The sequence below is a fragment of the Mustela lutreola genome, chromosome 4 (genome assembly GCF_030435805.1).
Source record: "Mustela lutreola isolate mMusLut2 chromosome 4, mMusLut2.pri, whole genome shotgun sequence".
Lineage (NCBI taxonomy): Eukaryota > Metazoa > Chordata > Mammalia > Carnivora > Mustelidae > Mustela > Mustela lutreola.
This window is the reverse complement of record NC_081293.1, coordinates 169,875,670-169,894,050: the sequence shown is the minus strand read 5'-3', so window position 1 is coordinate 169,894,050 and position 18,381 is coordinate 169,875,670. Positions and strand designations below refer to the sequence as shown.

The window sequence follows — 18,381 nt, the reverse complement described above, 5'->3', positions numbered from 1 at the left end:
AACACCGACCCCCTGCACACACACACATACGCACTGCCAGTTGTCCCTACTGCAGGTAACGCTAGCCTTGTACGGGCAGAGTTTTAGGAGAGTGAAGCAATCCAAGTGTTCTCCAGTGTGTGTCAGCGAAGCACGGGAAGGGGAGAACACATGCCAGATACAACATGGGGTAGAGGAGAGAAAAAAACAAGCCTGGATGGCAGATAAAGGATAACCTCAGCTGGACAGAGGACTTGGGACCAATGACAACTGGCTGAAAGAAGGAAGTGGAAAGCCAGACTTCTTCTACTTGACAATTTTTCATGGGCCCAACTGAATTTATATTTTAGGTTGCCCATGAAAATAAAGACCAGACAAAACCACTTGGATGAACAAATATCTTTTCATCTGTTCCTTCATGCTATAATCTAGTTCTAGATAATAGAGCATAATTAAAATCTGATCAACATGATCAGCTTACCATTTAGACTATTTTTGGACTCTTAACTTGATTTTGTAATTTCCAAGTAGCGACTGACCCTGTGAAAGCCCCTGTAATTGAATCATAGGTTCTGGATTTCCCCAGGCAGTCCACCCAATCCTATTTTAAGCCCTGCAGGCCTTCCTAAGTTCCATGGATGAGAGGAATCACATTACTGCCCACAAACCCAATTTGAATAATTAAATGACGAAGATCCCTCCAGTGTCCAGGCAGCCAGATTGCTCACACTGGTTACTTCAGCAGAGGCTGCGGAGCTTGGTAACCAGTCTGTGAATGCTTTGGGGCCTCATGTTACAGGTGGTGACCCACTGAACAAATAGCAGGAAATACAGAAATCAAAATCCGAATTGGAGTCTCCAAAGTCTACCTGCCCAAACGGAACTTTGGCATCTGCCCCTCGATTATTATTCTCCAATAGTAATCAAGACTTCATGAAAGGCCTTGAACTCTGAGTCGTCATTGTGGAATCATGCTTAATCAAGACAAATATTCCCAGCCCAAGAGTACAACGAGAAGAAGGGAGTATGGGTTTAATTTTCTTATATATTGCTGTAACTATAAACAGTGCCTTATCTTCTCAGGAATTCTCAGGAAATAATAAGCACCAGTGTTTTGTGGGTATTTACACCAGTCCTTGGAGATTTTATTTGAATCATGATTCACAGATGAGAAATTTCCCTCTTCTACAGGGCTTAGTAACTGGAGTAAGAATTACTCAGTACACTGTACAGACAAATGAATTTGAATGCTTCTGGCTAGTAACCATTCATTCACTGGTGATTTTCTTTCATTTTTTTTCTGAACTGACTGAACGGGTCAGGATGATCCCTCTGGTTTGTATATTATAGACATACAATTAAAGGGTGTCTGAGAATTATGTTGTTCTGTCATATGGATATGAGACTTCAACAGAGCAGTGAGGTTACATGACACTTCCAAGAGTCTGAGAATAAGGATTCATGGAATCCTGGAATGTCACATTTGGAAGGAACAATGCACATAATTTATTCTAACCTCCACATCTTATTCATGGGAAAACAAAAGAGATTTCATGGTTCAGACTGTGATATAAGCAAGACACTGAATCATCTTCAGGGAAGAACAATTATTATTCATTCAATCAGTCTGTACTGAGCATCTACTGAGTCAACTGCTCTGCTACATACAGTCCTGGAAACACAGCAGTGACTAAGAAAGACGTGCCCTTGCTCGGAGCCTTTGGGAAGGGCTAACACGGAACACGTGTTCTTCACTTCTTACCTTATAAACACTTTTACGTACATGCTTGGATTTAGGCCTCACAACTACCCTTAGATAAAGATATGGTTTTCCTCTTTTTTAAGATGAGAAGAATTTCAGAGGGATTTGGTAATTGGCCCAAGATCATAAAAAGACATAGAAGAGGCAGGGTCTAGACTCAAATATTTGTATTTTAACTCTGATTCCATGTCCTTCCAGTATATCAGAGCACCCTCTGATTAAAACTCAGTCACAAGTATTCTGTCCAACGAGCTATTGAAAATGATTCAGTTGGGTTCAATGACCACATTTTCTAAACAAAAATTAGGATGTGTAGACTGTCAAAATCTGTCTATGATTTCTGAATAAATTTATACACAATCCAGAGAACAAATCATATGCAGATATATATCTAACAAAACTCTATCAGAATATAAGTGACTTATAGTTATACAATTAACAAAACACTTTTATTTAAAATAAAATGGCTTCTAAATCCTCCTAGCAAATCTGGAATTTCTGGTCAGAAGAAATCTACTTTTCCTTGTAATATGGAGATTCAACCCACAGTTGAAGATGGTTAAAAATACCAAGGACCAACCCAAACCTGGTATAAATCATGATTTATTTAAGTTTTCCTCAAACCCCTACCTAATGCTTGATAACTCAGGTTGAATTAACATGTCAATAATTTTTAAAGACAGTTTTCATAATAGTCTTGGCCTCTTATACTGAGGAAGAAAGTCAAAAGTTCCTTAGCAACAATGCCCAAGAACAAACATTCAGAATTTTATTAAACATAATAATGTATTTTAAAATAGTTTTAAAGGTACAAAGTGCATATAAATATGATATAAGCATCTATTAGGATTAATAGTATTTTCACTTTGTTTAACGTAAAGTATAGGTGGTCTTTCTATAAAACAAGTTGTGGAGGTTTGTATAATCCTAGATTATTAGATAATGTCTCTAGAAACAACAGGTGATCTTTCCTCTGCCTTCTAACGTGGAAACAATCCAGTAGGGCTGGAGTAAAACATGTTGCTGGCACTGACCTCTAATTGATCTTGAATTATCCAACCTTGCAGTTGGGATTTTTTTCTGGTGGTGGCTAAATTAGCAGAAGAAAGTTCTCTTCAGAGTATAAGGGAACCAAGGACAAGATCTTCTATGAATATCTGAGGAGTGTAGGAGATCAAGAAAGAATTTTTATCTAAATGGAATCTTAAATGACGGGTCAGGGGAGAGGGTGGAGCATTTATTACAATTATTCTAGAAGTGTATGGAATAGATTTATATGCATGTTTATTCATGGCAAAAAAAAAAAAAAAAAAAAAAAGTCCCCAGATATGCATTTTAATTTGTGAGAAGGCTGCTAAGAAATGTGAGATCATGGAGAAGGTGGTCCTTAAAATAAATAAATAAATAAAATCCAGGGAGTGTAATCCCGCCTAGAATGTGATTCATTCTTTTGGACCAATAAATAGAGTGAGATGATGTCCAAAAGCAATTTCCCTATTTCTTGGACATGTAAGCATTTTTCCTTATAACAACTATAGCAGAAACAGTTCCCTATGTAGATTATATTGACAATCATGAGAAGAAACAACTCATCCCCAAAGGCCATTTTCCTTTCATCGACCAAAAATTGGGCCTAAAATTCTCACCCTTACCAATGCTGCCTGGGAGTTAAGAACTTATCTTTCAAAACTCTTCTTTTAAAATGTATAAATGTTATTCAGCTCCCTTCCCTAATTTAACAATTATTTATTCAACAAATACCTGGCACAATTAACCATCTACCAAATATTTCCCCCAGTGTTGGGGAAACAGCACTGAATAAAGTAAATGAAATAAATGCAACTTCTCTTTCTGGTAATATGGAAGACTATTCCCAAAAGAAGCCTTCTGAAGCAAAATGCTTAGAAATTTAACATAGGTAAAATAAATATCCTTTAAAATATATAAGTAAATTCTCCCATTCCCACCTTCAAATACAGGAAATCTCCAAATATTAAAAATGAAGAGGATGCTAAAAACTCAAGACTTAGTGCCCCCCATGGAGGTTTATTAATCTGCTTCTCTAGAAGATTGGGTATTTATTTATGAGAGAAAGGAGAGAGAGTACAAGAGCCTGTGAGCAGTGGGGAAGGGACAGAGGAAGAGAAAGAATCTCAAGCAAACTCTACAGTGAGCACAGAGTCCAATAAGGGGCTTGATCTCATGACCTGGAGATCATGACCTGAGCCAAAATGAAGAGTCAGACACTTAATAACTGACTGAGCCACCCAGGTGCCCCTAGAAGATTGGGTTTTAAATTAAAGGCCAAGGCAGGACAGGAAACAGGGTCTTGGGTCTTCTTGAGGTGAGGAGTTGATATTAAGATACAGCATTCCATCTCTTCCCACATGAAGTCAGAATCGTCAGAGGGCAATACAGTCAATTAAAGAAAAATCTGACCACCAGCACAGGGAATCAACCGGGAACAAGTTTTTTTCTGAAATGGCATTAGGGGAGGAAAAAATTAATATAAATATATAGTCGTGACCATTTATAGCCTCTCTTTGTTAAGTTTGATGGTAGAATGAATGTAACCTGTACACTTCAAAAATTGCCTAGCCAATGAATTAGCCTAAAACAAAACAAAACAAAACAAATAGTTCTAAGTTTTTAAAAAAAATTTATTTATTTGACAGAGAGAGATCACATGTAGGCACAGCAGCAGGCAGAGACAGAGGGGGAAGCAGGCTCCCTGGTGAGCAGAGAGCCCGATGCAGGGCTCAAACCCAGGATCCTGAGATCATGACCTGAGCAGAAGGCAGAGGTGAGCCTTCTGACCTGAGATCATGACCTGAGCCAACCAGGTGCCCCCCTAAACACAAAATAATTCTAGATTGAGATGCCTAGTAGATACAAGAACAAAACCTCTGTGGGGGTCACATTTTCAGCCAGGCTGCAGAAGATTCTCACATATAATACTTCACCAAATCTGAATTAATAAATTAAAATTACAAAACATACTACAAAATAAGCCTCCATGACTGAGAATCACAGAAGAAAAAAAATACATTTAGACTTCCAAGAATATCAGATAATAAAATTACTATACACAGACAATAAAAACAAATCTGTTTTGAAATGATTTTAAAAAGGATAATGAACAATAAATACAAATATATAATACTTAAAGGAAAAAAGAGTAACCTAATAGATATTTGAAAAATAACTAAAAAGAACATCCAGTAATTAAAAATATAATCACTGATATGAAAACAGAGATTTTCTGCCTAAGACCTCTGCTGAGGAAGCATTGTTAAACTCTTTCCTCTGGCCACAACCATATATAATTCAGAATCTCTCAAAGAGACCAAAGAACTGTAGAAGCTCTTCATTAAAGGTTTGAACTTCAAAATAACCAGTGGTAGACTGAAAAATATGAGTAATGCTCACAGATTTTTATGACAATGAAAAATCTAAATGCCAAGCACTCTAGAAGCTTTGGGCTTGTGACTTAAGCCATTGTGGTGCAAGCATATGCAGTCATGAATGCAAGGTTACACAAGATGGATGGAAGTGTCATAGAACTATAGAAGGTGTCCCAAGAGAAGGTTTTTCAAGACTATGTACACAGTTACCTATGAAAAAGACCTTCTGTTAGTGGCATTAAAGAAGACACTGAAGAACATCATTTAAGAGATTATTTTGAGCAATATGGGAAGATTGAGGTGACTGAAATCATTGCCAAATAGGATAGTGACAAGAAGGAAGGATTTGCTTTTATAAACTTTGCTGACCATAACCCCATGGATAAGACTGTCATTCAGATATACCATACTATGCCAGCTAGAACTGTGAAGCAGTATGAGCCCTGCTTAAGCAAGAAATAGCCAGTGTCTCATCTAGGTCAAAGTAGTTCTTAAAATGTTGGCAGTGGTTGTGGAGGTTATTGTAGGGGAATGAAAACTTCAGTCATGGAGGAAACTTCAAGGGTTGTTATGGCTTTGGTGGTGGCAGCTATGATGGCCATAATTGATTTGGTAATAACAGAAGCAGTTTTGGTGGTGGTAGAAATTGCAATAACTTTGGGAATTATAACAATCAATCTTCAGAGTCTGGATCCATGAAGACAGGAAACTTCTCTGGCTCTTGTGGTGGTAAAGGCCGGTACTTTGCTAAACCACAAAACCAAGGTGGTTACGGATGTCTAAGCAAAACCAGTAGTTATGGCAGCAGGAGAGATTTTAATTACTGCCAAGAAAAAAAGTTAACAGAGGAGGAGAGCCAGAGAAGTGACAGAAGAGCTATGGGGTATGATAGGTTTGTGACCTCAGCCAATCACAGTGGCAGAGCCTAACTGCTTCAAGAAAAAAAAAAATAAGGATGGTATTTGTGACTAATCATATAATAGGTATTTTAGTTTCTGTTCTCTGAAAAATAAAAGCATTCCAGTGAAAGGTTTTAATGTAGTTTTTTGTTTTTGTTCATATGTTGTTAATTGATAACTATAATAGTCTAGTCATAATGCTGATTAAATGTGTCTATTAAAAAATTCATTGGATGTGGTAAACAGAAAAGTAGATACAGCTAAAGAGAGAATTAGTGAAGTGGAAGATATGTCTAAGGATATTACCTAGAATTCTGCCCAAGATATTAAAAAAAGCAGGGGGATGGGATATGAAAGGATTTGAGGGACAGAGAAAGTAGAATTAATAGGTGCATCATATGTTTTAAGACAGGAATTCCAGAAAGAAAGAAGAGAGATAGGCCAGTGGTGTAGTTTAGTCAGTTAAGCATCTGCTTTTAGTTCAGCTTGTGATCTCAGGGTCTTGGGATCAAGCCCTAAGGTGGGGTCCTTGCTCAGCTTGAAGTCTGATTTTCCCTCTCCCTCTGTCCCTCATCCTGCTTGTGCATTCTCTCTCTCTTTAATAAATAGATAAAATCTTTAAAAAAAAAAAAAAAGAGGAAGAAGAAGATGACGATGATGAAGAAGATGACAACGACAGAAAGTGAGAAAGATGAGCAATTTCCAGAATGGGTGAAAGATATAAATCTTTAGTGTGAAGAAGCAAAGCTCCAAGTAGTTCTAAAACAAAATACATCCACACAAAAATATGTTGCTGCAAAAGTTGCAGAGAGTAGAAGAAAAAGAAATTTCAAAAGCTACCAAAGAGAAAGACAAGCTACCTAGAAAAGAAAATCAGACCACAAGTAGACTTTTCCAGAGCAGTGATGGAAAACAAGGTGGCACTGGAATCATATTTTCAAAACCCTGGGGGAAAAAAATCAATCTATAACTTTATAGCTGGCTGAACCATTAAAGAACAAGAGTAAAATAAAGACATTTCAGACAAAATCTACCAAGAACAGATCTTATCTATAGGAACTTCAGAACACATGCTTTCCAAAAGAAATGCAAGAGGAAAAGTTGAGTAAATAAATTTGTATACATGCAGTGAAATTTACAATAATGGACATATAAAAATAACTAGGAATTACTCATTTCTGGTAACAGAACAAGGTTAAACAAAGTGTTGGTAACAACATCAAGATGAAAGGAATGGACCAAAACTAAGCATTTTAAATTTGCCGATATTGTTAGGAAGGTGGGAAGAAATATTATAAACTTTAGGCATTGTTAGGTAAGCATGCCACAATTTTAAGGATAACTATTAAGGAAAAAATGTACAATTTCTTATTTAGTAAGGACATGAAATTTTTTTAAAAATTTGTCAACCAATCTAAAAGGAGGATAGATTTGTAGGTGTGGATGCAGGACAACTTAGGCTAAAAGTAGGGAAACTGGATAGGATTCTATTGCTCATAATAGCAATATAAATATCTAGATATAAACAATAATGATTGTTCAGAATTATAAGAAAAAAATCTAAAAATTTTTAGTAATACAAATTTGAATGGATAGATTATGATAGACCTAATATTGTAATTTGTCAATTTTTACTAAAATTAATCTATAAATTTACAATTCTAATACAAGACCAGCCAAGGATGATTATGATGGTTTTCCTTTCCCTCCTTTTCTCCTTTTCCTTGCACCAATTACCCTTTTACTTCTCACTTCTTAATTCAACTATAGAGCACCAGGCATTTGCAAATATTCAATAAATTAGTATTCTTTTAAAATAAAATAAGTGAATTATTCAACTGTTCTGCAAGCAATTTCTGATTTACATTCTCAAAAAAAAAAAAAAAAAAAGTCCCATCAAGGATGAAACACAATACATATCAAGATAATAACTAACTTTGAATCTCTTTATAAGTATGCAAGCTAATCCTTTGCCAAGGACTCTTTGTGAGTTGATTACAATTGGAAAATTACTGTAGAAGTGTTCCTGAGAGACACAAATAGATGAAAATATTGACTCTTAGTGTTAATCTAATGAAAATAACCCACATTAATTAAAATGCAAGAGTAGAATACTGTTACTCATTACTTTCTAAATACTTCTTAAAGTTAACAAAACTCTGACTTTCTATAATAATTTCTATAGTTCCTTAAATATCATGTGGCTCAAGAAGTATCTTCAATTTATATATGCAATACATTCAATTTATATATATACATAAAATGACTCACTCATGAAAACATCTGAAATTCACATTCTTTTTTTTTTTTAAGATTTTATTTATTTATTTGACAGAGATCACAAGTAGGCAGAGAGGCAGGTAGAAAGAGAGAAGAGGAAGTAGTCTCCCCGCTGAGCAGAGAGCCCGATGCGGGGTTCGATCCCAGGACCCCGAGATCATGACCTGAGCCGAAGGCAGAGGCTTTAGCTCACTGAGCCACCCAGGCACCCCAGAAATTAACATTCTGATCAATTTCCTATAAATGATAAAAAAGATCTCAAATGTCTAAAGGTCCCTGCCAGCTGGTTGTCTTGAAACACATAAGTATTAACATGTTACTAAGAATTATATTTCCCCACATCTTTATCAGCTTTATACATTTTCCCTGTTTATTGCTTAGTCATCCTAATTAGCACAAATCCAGGGGCTCTCTTGGGATTCCTACTTCAAACTATACAAGAATCCCAGGGATTCACTGAGTCAGGGTGTGTCAGTACTTCCAAATGGGGTAACGGGAGAGTCTCCTTGGTCTATAGGCAGTCCTGCTTCTGTGACTTTTACAAGCATCATGTCATCACCGATCATGAAGCCTGGAACAAGTATCAGGTGGATACCCTTGCCAGGCCAGATCCCTGCCCAACCCAAGGCTCGTGCTTGGGCTTCAAGTTTAGAGCTCTTCGTTTTCTCTCACGTACTCAGCTATTGCTCTCGAAGAATGACAGCACATCTTAGCGGCTAGGTCCAGAGGGGCTTCAGTCTCACTTATGTGTTTTTCGAGAACTCTTGCTTTTGTCCATCACCAGCAGATTCTCTCATGAGAACCACCCCTCCCCCGGGGCTTTCGGGGTCCTCTCATGCCAGCAGATCATTTGTTAGTGCCACACTCTTAAAAGCAGGTTTCTCTCATTTCAGTCAGGAGGAAGAGCAGAAGGTCTTGAATTCATTTACGGAAGCCTTTTTAAGTTTTACGTTGTTAAAAATTCTATTTCCTAGGCAAGGAGAGTAAGACTAACCACAAAAATGATTGCTCTCGTAATGGAGGGAGTTTGCTCCAGACGAACTTGGGTCTTCATTCTTGTACCTCATAGTCATGGTCCCCAGATACAGCAACCTGAGCAGCTCCTGCACCCGCTGCTCGCAGGTAAGATACAGTAGCCTGGAGCAGGCCAAACCCTCCTACTGTGACAACTCAACATTTCTTTCCCATGTCCTCCTTGCTCCTTAGCCAGAGCCTCTCTCAACTTGAGCTTCTCAGCCCTCTGTGTGGGAAATTTGTATTAGAGATATTGGTTTCTCTAATGGTCCTCTAAAAAGGACCCTTGGTACAAATGGTCCTTTTTAAACACAAACAAACTATCCCTTAAGGGCCCAGAGAAGAAGCAATCTGTTTTAGCATTAGAAGAAAAACTGTGTTGAACTGGGAGCAGAGCTCCACTACCTTTGTTATCTTTATAAGGGAATTGCAAGGGTAGTTTTGGTTATCCTTTGCCTTAAGTGCTGACTTTAGTACCTACTCTCAGGGAGAATTGGGGACCTCTGGAATATAACACCCCGCTCTTGTAAGAACTGCAGTCATTTGCAGAGTCTCTCGCTCTCAGAGAGCCCGACAGTACCCCCCATGAAATTAAAAAGAGAGCAGCAGATTCTTACTCTTCTTATATAAGTCCAAGTGAAATATTCAATGTGTTACCAGTTGAGGCTATGCAAATCTAAAATGCCTGCCAGGCTGTGCCTTTACTGGTAAACAAAGATCTTTTCTTCTCCAGCCACTTTACAAGATCCTCACCTTAATGGGGAAAACCTTTGGGGTGAGTTCTCTTGCACTGAAAACCCTTGGGCCTAGGACTTGCATTAGTGAAACTGTGAGGTCAGTAGAGAATGTGTCAGGGGGCATTCAAACAGATAACCAGAGATGCTAAAACAAACCAAAACCAAAACAAACAAACAAACAAACAAAAAGAGGTCCTAACCACACCCTCCACCACCCCCCACTGCGCCTTCAGGACCACGCCCCCCTGCTGGGTCCACTCCACAGGGCCCAACCGTGGCAAAAAATAAAATTCGGTGCTGTCCTACCTGGATGAATTGAAATCAAATACTTTGAAGATGGGTCTAGATGTGTTATTTAAAATTTCCACCAACGATTATGATGAAAACAAGTTAGAGAACCACTGATATCCATTACCCCAATAAACTCTCTTAGCCACACTGTAAACTAATTTGGACAATGTAAAATACATAGCATGCTCGCTTTGGCAGCACATATACTAAAACTGGAACCATACAGAGAAGATTAGCATAGTCCCTGCACAAGGATCACATGCAAATTCGTGAAGCGTTCCATATTACAAAAAAACAAAACAAAACAAAAAAAAAACAACAAAAAAAAAACAAGTAAAATACACAGCAATAACAGGTTGACAAAAATCCAGTTCCTCATCTCCAGTCAAATATTTTCCCTGACTATGCAATAAGTAGTTACCTCTCAATTCTAAATTATCAACTTTGCTGATGATAATCCGGGAGGAGACAGCAGAGCACTGGGGGCCCCTCTGCTATCACGGTTGTTGGGGGATGGGGCAGTGCGCTGAGGCAGAGGCCGCATTCTTAAAGGAAAGGCATTCCGAATCCCCAGATTTTGTTTCAAAAGGCAGTGTCATTATTCTGCTATTATCTACACCCAAAAACTTTAGAATTATCTTTCTGATAAAAAGAAACCTTTTTCTTTTCTGACGAAAAGTTCTACTTTTCATGCAATATCTGTGTCTCTCCATTCTTGTTCACTCTTTCTTTCCCACACTCATCCCTTGTCTTTCTCAGTGCCACCACCTAAACCAAGGCCCTTATCCCTCCTTTCTAAATTACTAGAATTCATAACGAGCCTCGCTGGCCCAGAGTCCTCTCTCTTCCAATCATCTTGCTCAGTCCAAATAAATCTCTCTAAAATAAGTTTCCACCATTTCACTGCCGTATGCTCAAATTTTTCCTGGTTCCTGTTGCCTAAAAGGCCCAAATCCCTTGCCCCTCCACAAGTTAGCCAAAAATTACTTTTCCAAATCTATCTCCACCTTTCTAGTCAAACCACTCAGGGCGGCTTGGCTGCGCGGAGCCGGTTTTCAGCAACCACCGCGCCTCCTGAGAAGGGCCGCGTTCTGCAATCGGGCGGTCGAGCCGGCAGATCCCTCTTCCGCCCTCACGTGCCGGGTAAGTGTGGGGACGTTGTTCACCCCGCGCTACTCGGCTTCACCTTCCCCACAGGCGAGTAACAACACTGCTTTCCTCAGGTCACTGTGAGGACTAACGAGGGAATGAGTAAAACGATGCAAAGAGGACGGTGGGCCTGGTAGCTATTGTTACCGCTTTGCTTAAACTATGTCCCGCCTTGTAGTCGACCCTGTTCCCACTCCTTCCAGGACCGGTTACCAGACTGTGGTCTCGGGGTCGCAGACCCAGCCCTCTGGGTCTGGCTGGGGGCCCGCGGCTGAGGCTGCAGACCGATTCGGCTCGGCCCGCTGCTCCTCCGCGGCTCGTCCAGCAGGAGGCGCTACGGGGAGACCGCAAGGCCTTTCCTCCCGCCCGACCTTCCTGTGGGAGGTAATTCCCGCGACCTTTCTTCAGCGGCCGCAGCTTGGCAGTTTGCTGTTCTCCCCGCACCCCCGAACCAGCCTCACTGTGGCTCGAAGAGGCACGAGCGTCACCTGGACAGGACCCCCTGGACGGGCTCTGGGCTCCAACCTTTTCTCTTTGTTCCTCTACCCCTATGGGCAGTTGCTGATTCCTGTTCCTCCTGCCCCGAAATCCCTCAGAGTGTCCTTATGACCTCCCGAACTTGGTGACTAAATCTTCCTATTAAATCGTCTCTGTTAACGTAACTGGGATGGCGAGCGTTTCCCGGTGGGCCCCTGGCTGGTACCTCCCCAACACTTCCCCGCTCCAAGCTGCCTCTACACCGCATTGCCAGAAGGCCTCCAGGGCCACCCCAGGCCATGAACTCCCAAGATCCCCAGACTCACCACGGAGGAGAGATGGGAAGCCCTTGGAAGTAAATTTCCGATCTGACTTTCTTGTCTGGCCACCGAGAAGCTGAGGTCCAAAGGCTAAAGGCAGGCCCTCCACCTGGTTCTCTCGCCTGCTCTCCGGGACAGAGGGCCCGCAGGTGCCATTCGCTGGGCCTTCCATCACGGGAGACCCCGCAGCCTCTTCCCAACTACCGCCCTGGCCTATCATTTAACTGAGACGCTGTAACTTGGCTTTAGGCCGCTGTAGAAGGAGCCCTCCTGTGTGAGTCACCGGGCTCCACAGAGTATTTAGCTGTGTCAGACACTGTATGGACACGTGGGCGCGGAGGGAGGATTCCAGAAAGGTCAGTGAATGAACTGTTTAATGCCAACCTTTGCACGTAAGTGATGGCTATAGCTCTCATGTGTTCTAGATTATTGCTAGCAACAATCACCACCTGAGTCCAGCAAACACGGAAAAGCCTTGCAGCCTTCACGGGCGCTGGAAGGTTTGCTTCTTTTCTGCAGCAGAACAGACGCTCTAATGGGATTTGATGAGAAGGCACAGCCTACTAATTAGATAGAAGTTCACAGTTTAATCAGGTGATGTTTCCTCACTGATGGAATCTAATCCTAAAAGTTATAAATAAATCTTGGATAGGACAAAGCATTTTAAAGTACAGTTTTCTAATTTTTTTTCATAAATTTGGCTGAATAAAATAACCTTCAGTTACACATAGAGGATAGTCATTGCAGTCCGGACAGTGACCGACCCAGTGAGATTTTTTTCCAGCAGCTTCTGGGGCAGCGCAAGGCTGTGACATCCTGCACGAGGCTCTCAGGGAGTGTGACCTGATCGTTGCCATGGTCCACACCTTCTAGCCATGCTTTCCCTGCCCTGTCTCAACTTCTCTTCCAAAGAGGGTAGGCTCTGCCTTGGGGTCCATCTGTGGAGAGGAGTGGTGGCAACAGGCGGCAGCTGAGCGATGACAAAGAGGGGCGGAAGTGTGCCGAGGAAGAGGGTATCTCTCCCCAAGCAAGGCAATTGAGGATCAATTAGTTTAAACAACTTTGGCCTGTGCTAATTTCTTTATATTTATTTAGAAAATTCTATTGGAAATTAATTTGGGGCTCATATTAGCCAGACAATTAATTTCTTTCTCTGCTTATTTTTGTTTTTGAATTTTTGCCAACCTTAGGATTTAGGGATAAAGTGTGCAGCTGGGCAGAAAAGTGTTTGGGGGAAATATTTAGGACAAACATATATTAAACACATTGTGTACTAGATGCTGAGAGCCTAGGGCAGTGCTTCCAGACTGTGCTGTGTGTTGGGGTTACCTGGGCAACTAGAAAAATAAAGCCACACACCCTGATGCCTGGGTTGCGCTCCATACCAATGCCGTCAGGATGTCTGAGTAAATCAATAGTTTTGAAAGATTCCCAAAGTGATTTCAATGCACAGTGAAGACTGGGAACAACTGGTCTAGCAAAAAGAGACTGGGCTTTGGGGTAAAGCAGCCCCGGGCTCAGGTTCTCATTTTTCCACTTTCCAGTTGTGTGACCTCAGGAAGAAATGCAACACATTTGAGCCCCCGTTTCTTCCTTGGCCAAGGGCACTACTAATACCACATCGAAGAGCTGTGGTAAATATTAAATGACAGGACAAGAACAAAGAACACATGTTACTCAATAAACAGATGTTGTTGAAGAATTCACCGACAGAAATAAAACTCACTCATTATACTGCAAGGTATAGTCAACTAAGTGCAGGAAGTAACCCCCTAAGGGAAACGGGAGCAGCAACTACTGTCCAGGGAGGAGCAAAGAAGGTTTCACAGAAAAGATGGCGGTTAACCTAAGTTTTGACTCTTGGGACGATTCGGGTTGGCAGAAAACAAAGAGAAATATCTTCCAGACAAAAGGAAGACCGCGTGGAGCCATGGGGTAAAGAAAAGCTGGTCTGGGGAACGACAGGGAGGCCCATGTGGCAGGAGCAAGGGGCACAGACCATGTGGTGGGAAACATGCCAACGAGACAATGGGGGCTTCACAACTGCCCTTTAAAGGAGTCTGAGCCTTCCCCTGTACATAGTGAGGAACCAGAACTATCTCCAAGGCAGAAATGGGATGGTTAAATCTCTGTTTTTCAGGTTGAAAAGAGAGGAGTTCAGAAGGAGATGAACCAGGAAGGTGGTAATGGCAGTTGAGCAAGGCGAGGAAGGGAAGCCCAGAATTCCAGAACGAACATGAACTGCACAGCCACCTGGCAGCGTGAGCTGTTGATGAACTGTGGGAAGTCACCCTCCAAGGTTTCTATGTACATGGCTGGTTGTTGGTGTCATGTACACAAGATGGGTGACTTGTAGGGTAAAGACTCAGAGTTCAGTGGGAGCCAAGTTTGAAGTGAGATGTCCCACTGGCAGTTGGAAATGTAGGTCGGGAGCTCAGAAGAGATGGGGTGGAGTCAAAGTGGGTGGGGAAAGTGACCAGCATGTGGGTGAAGCTGTGGGAGAGAATGACATGGTGCCGGGAGGGAAGCAAAGCAAGAAGGTCTTCCAGGACCGAGATGAGAACTTTGGGAGAGGCCCACATTTAAAGAGTGACAAAGGAAAACTTGGGTCAGAGAGTCTCAAGGAGAATATGGAGAAAGAGTGTCATGAAGGCCAAAAGAGGAGACTTCCCGGGGTTTTGTGGTCAAATTGGAATTCAGAAATCAGGCAGTCATTGTTTTCCTTTGAAAAAGGAGGTTCTGTCGGGGCAGAATTTGGAGGCTTGAAAAAAGTGTTGAGTAGAGACTCTAAAGAAGGAGGTGAGAAGATAGTGAATGGTAGCTTCAGGGAGAAGTGAGATTGAAGAGGTTGGTTTCTACAGAAATAGTTCACCATTCATTTAAACCAATGAGAAGGAAAGAGAGGAAAAACGGGTGTGGTCCTATCCTGGAGGGGACTGGAGCATGGCGAGTGAGTGCCTGAGGAGGAGGACTGGGACCAAGAAGACATACTGACCAGGAGTTAGCGTAGAATTAATAAAATATTTTAAAATGGCATTTAAGAAGTAGCTGAGATGAGAAATGGAGAGGGAGAGAGAGGAATGGTGGAAGAGAATGGCACACTGAGTGAAAGGGGGCTGCGCATCGAGAGCAGGTGTTGGGGGTAAGCAAGACAGACAAGGTGAGCGCAGTGGCGTCTGCCAGGGTGAGAGACACTGTTCCTGGAAGAGCTGCAGAGGCCAAGCTTTGGGTCCTGGCTGAGTGGGGAGGAAACAGAAGGGAGCTGGGAGCTTGTGAGATTCAGGAAGAGTTAAGACAGAGGCTCTGATGAATCCTGAGAGAAGGCTTATTGGGAGAAATGAAAGGAAAATAATGGAGCCCATGAGATGGTCTTCATTAGAGGAGAATGAAGACACCCAGGCTTTGGAAGTGAGATAGGTATAAGGGATGAGTCTGTGGTGTGGCTTCGGGAGTGGAGTTCAAAAGTCAAAGCAGAAGGAAATTGTGACTGGGAAAGTACTTCCTCAGCTGTAAGATACATACCGTTTTTTATGTGTTGTTTTCACTATTGGGGGAATGGATAGGGTAAGGAATGTAGGGATAACCGAGTACATGAATCGCCCATGTGGGTGTGGGAGCTGCCCCGGAGAATGGCAAGGGAAGAAGGAAAGAGAAGAGAACTTTTGACATTTACTAGGAACCTAGAAAAGTGTCTGGTTATGAGCGGATGACAGGGAAGTACATCCTCCAGCTAGACATGGACCTAAAAAGAAAGACAGTTTGTTTTTAAAAGTGTTGCAGAAACCTCTGGGAAGCAGCACTGTGGGGTGAGAGGGACACTGACCCTTCTCCCAGGGCATGGGAGAAAGTCTTCCCCGGCTAGCAACTAAAGGCAATGCAGCCATCAAGAATGTTCAAGAAAGCATCTTTTGATGGCAACCAACAGAAACCCACTCAAAATAGCACAAAAATGGGCAGCTTATTCTAAGAATATAGAGATCTGACAGAATCCCTGAAGAGGAAGCAACATGCAGCTGGGCTTTGAAGGAACTGATGTTGATTTCTAGAAAGATAGTGGAGACCAAGATAGCTTACTCTCTCTACTTTTCATTCATGTGGTGGCCTCTCTTATTCTCTCTGTAGTTCAGCTTCCTCTTCCTCTTTCTTAGTCTCTTTCCTCACTTGTTAAAATTTCACGTGGCCCCACACAACTGCTGACTCCAGCCCCTCATCATGACCTAACCCTCCCCTCAGTCTGTCTCTCCCTCTCTCCCCTAATTCAGTGGGAGAAAGCAACTAAGCCCTCTCCCCAGCATGTCAAGGGCCTCTTGCTGTCCTCTGGATTAGTTGTCCAGAGGTCAGGTGTCTCCCCTTCTGGGTAGCTACATAGGGTTCAAGTCCACTCAGGAGGTACTGGAATAAAGGACAGAAGTGTTGGTCACTTATAGCTCAAGACTTCACTAAATCAAGGGATGGAGGAAGTGTGGAAAGTAATGCTCATAAAGTCCACAGCCAAAAGGACCTAGAAGAAGTTCGGGAGGGGACAGAGAGCCGAAGGAGGGGGATGGAAGTATCTGAGTGGTTACATCTTGGTTGTCATGGCAGGTCAAGGAGGCAGGAGCTGGGACACAGACTGGAAGGCCAGCGGGCCATGTGTGTGAGTGAGGCTGGCCTGGGTCAGCACGCAGCTTCCATTCACAAACTTGAGGGAACCAGCTGGCCCCCACCCCATGGGCTAGTTGGGCTGGAAGTCCTCAGGCTGAGCAGAAACTAGGATGGCCGTGTTTGTCAGGCCTTTCACATTTTCCCTCTTATAGGAGAAAGGATGTCAGGTAAGAGGATATGATAACAACCCTCAAAATTTGAAGTTTAGGAAATCAATCCTGGGCAAAGCTGAACCAAAGCAGAATAAGAAGGCAATTGTCCTCACAGGGTAAAAGGGGAAGTCAGCCATTGGGGCTTGGGAATGACTCACACACATTCAGATGTTTAAGCTCACTGAGGTCATGTATCCAGAAGTCCATGCCGAGTCAAGTTTCTCCAACCATGACCAGTGGGCTGTCCAGCACGTCTGCCAACAGCAGGCCAGCCTTTCTCAGGACACGGAGCTGCCTTCCTGTGGCTGCTTGTTCCCCAGAGTTAGTGCTTCCAAATATCAACAGAGAAACAGCATGGGCCCTGTGGAGGCGGAGCAAGGGGAGGGAGGGAGCCACGCGCTGGTGGGAAAGCCACGGCATGTGGAAGGAATGAGGAGAGAAGCAGCAGAGAGAAACTGTCACAACAACAGTCTGGAAAATGCACACCAGCAAATACACTCGTTCTCAAAACACATGCTATTTTCCACTAAAAGGAACCCAGAGCTCCTTTTAGGGGCAAAAAAGAGTACAAAACAAGCTTAGAATGTCTTGTTATGCCAGAAAGGAAGGAAGTGACCAAAGAATGATGGGGACATGTCAAAAAGACACAGCCAGACCGCAGAGCCAAATGTGGCACCATTTGGACAGCCAAAGAAATAGTGATCATCACCGATTATGACTTATTGATAAAATAGGAATTCCTCAGTCCTTTAGATACAAAAAACCCACTAATAAATTGAAAGTTGATGACGAATAGGATATTTACATACTGTCAAAGTCCTCCCCACAAAATACATATTAACGCCTTCATCAAGCGGTCGACATCTTCATTGCCAGTAATTGTACAAATGGAAAATATATGTTTCCCAGTGCAGTGAGAAGAACACAGCCTTACTTTGGAGTGATCCTGGGCAATCCAATCATGAGGGAATAGCAGCCAAGTCCAAACTGAAGGACATTCTACCAAATAACTGGCCCTTAATCTTACAAAATGTTAAGGATTTGGAACTCAAAGAAAGTCTGCAGATCTGTCTCAGACTGAAGAAAACTAAAGGGACAACTAAATGCTGTGTATGATTCTGAAGTAGAGCTTTAAACTATTAAAAAATATATATATTAGGACAATTGGAGGACCTTGAATGCATTCTTGCATTCAAGAATGTGGAGAGTGATGTACTGGGTCAAGGTCAGTTTTCTGGTTTTGATAGTCGCACTGTGGGTAAGGAGAGGAAGA

General features: G+C 42.0%; 1 non-coding gene across 1 annotated transcript; it reads left to right on the top strand.

Annotated features, from left to right (window-relative positions):
• The first annotated feature begins 10,548 nt into the window (after positions 1-10,548).
• LOC131830929 (U6 spliceosomal RNA) lies at positions 10,549-10,655 on the top strand. The gene has a single exon (XR_009353461.1). It is a non-coding gene; the product is annotated as a U6 spliceosomal RNA (small nuclear RNA).
• Positions 10,656-18,381: the final 7,726 nt, after the last annotated feature.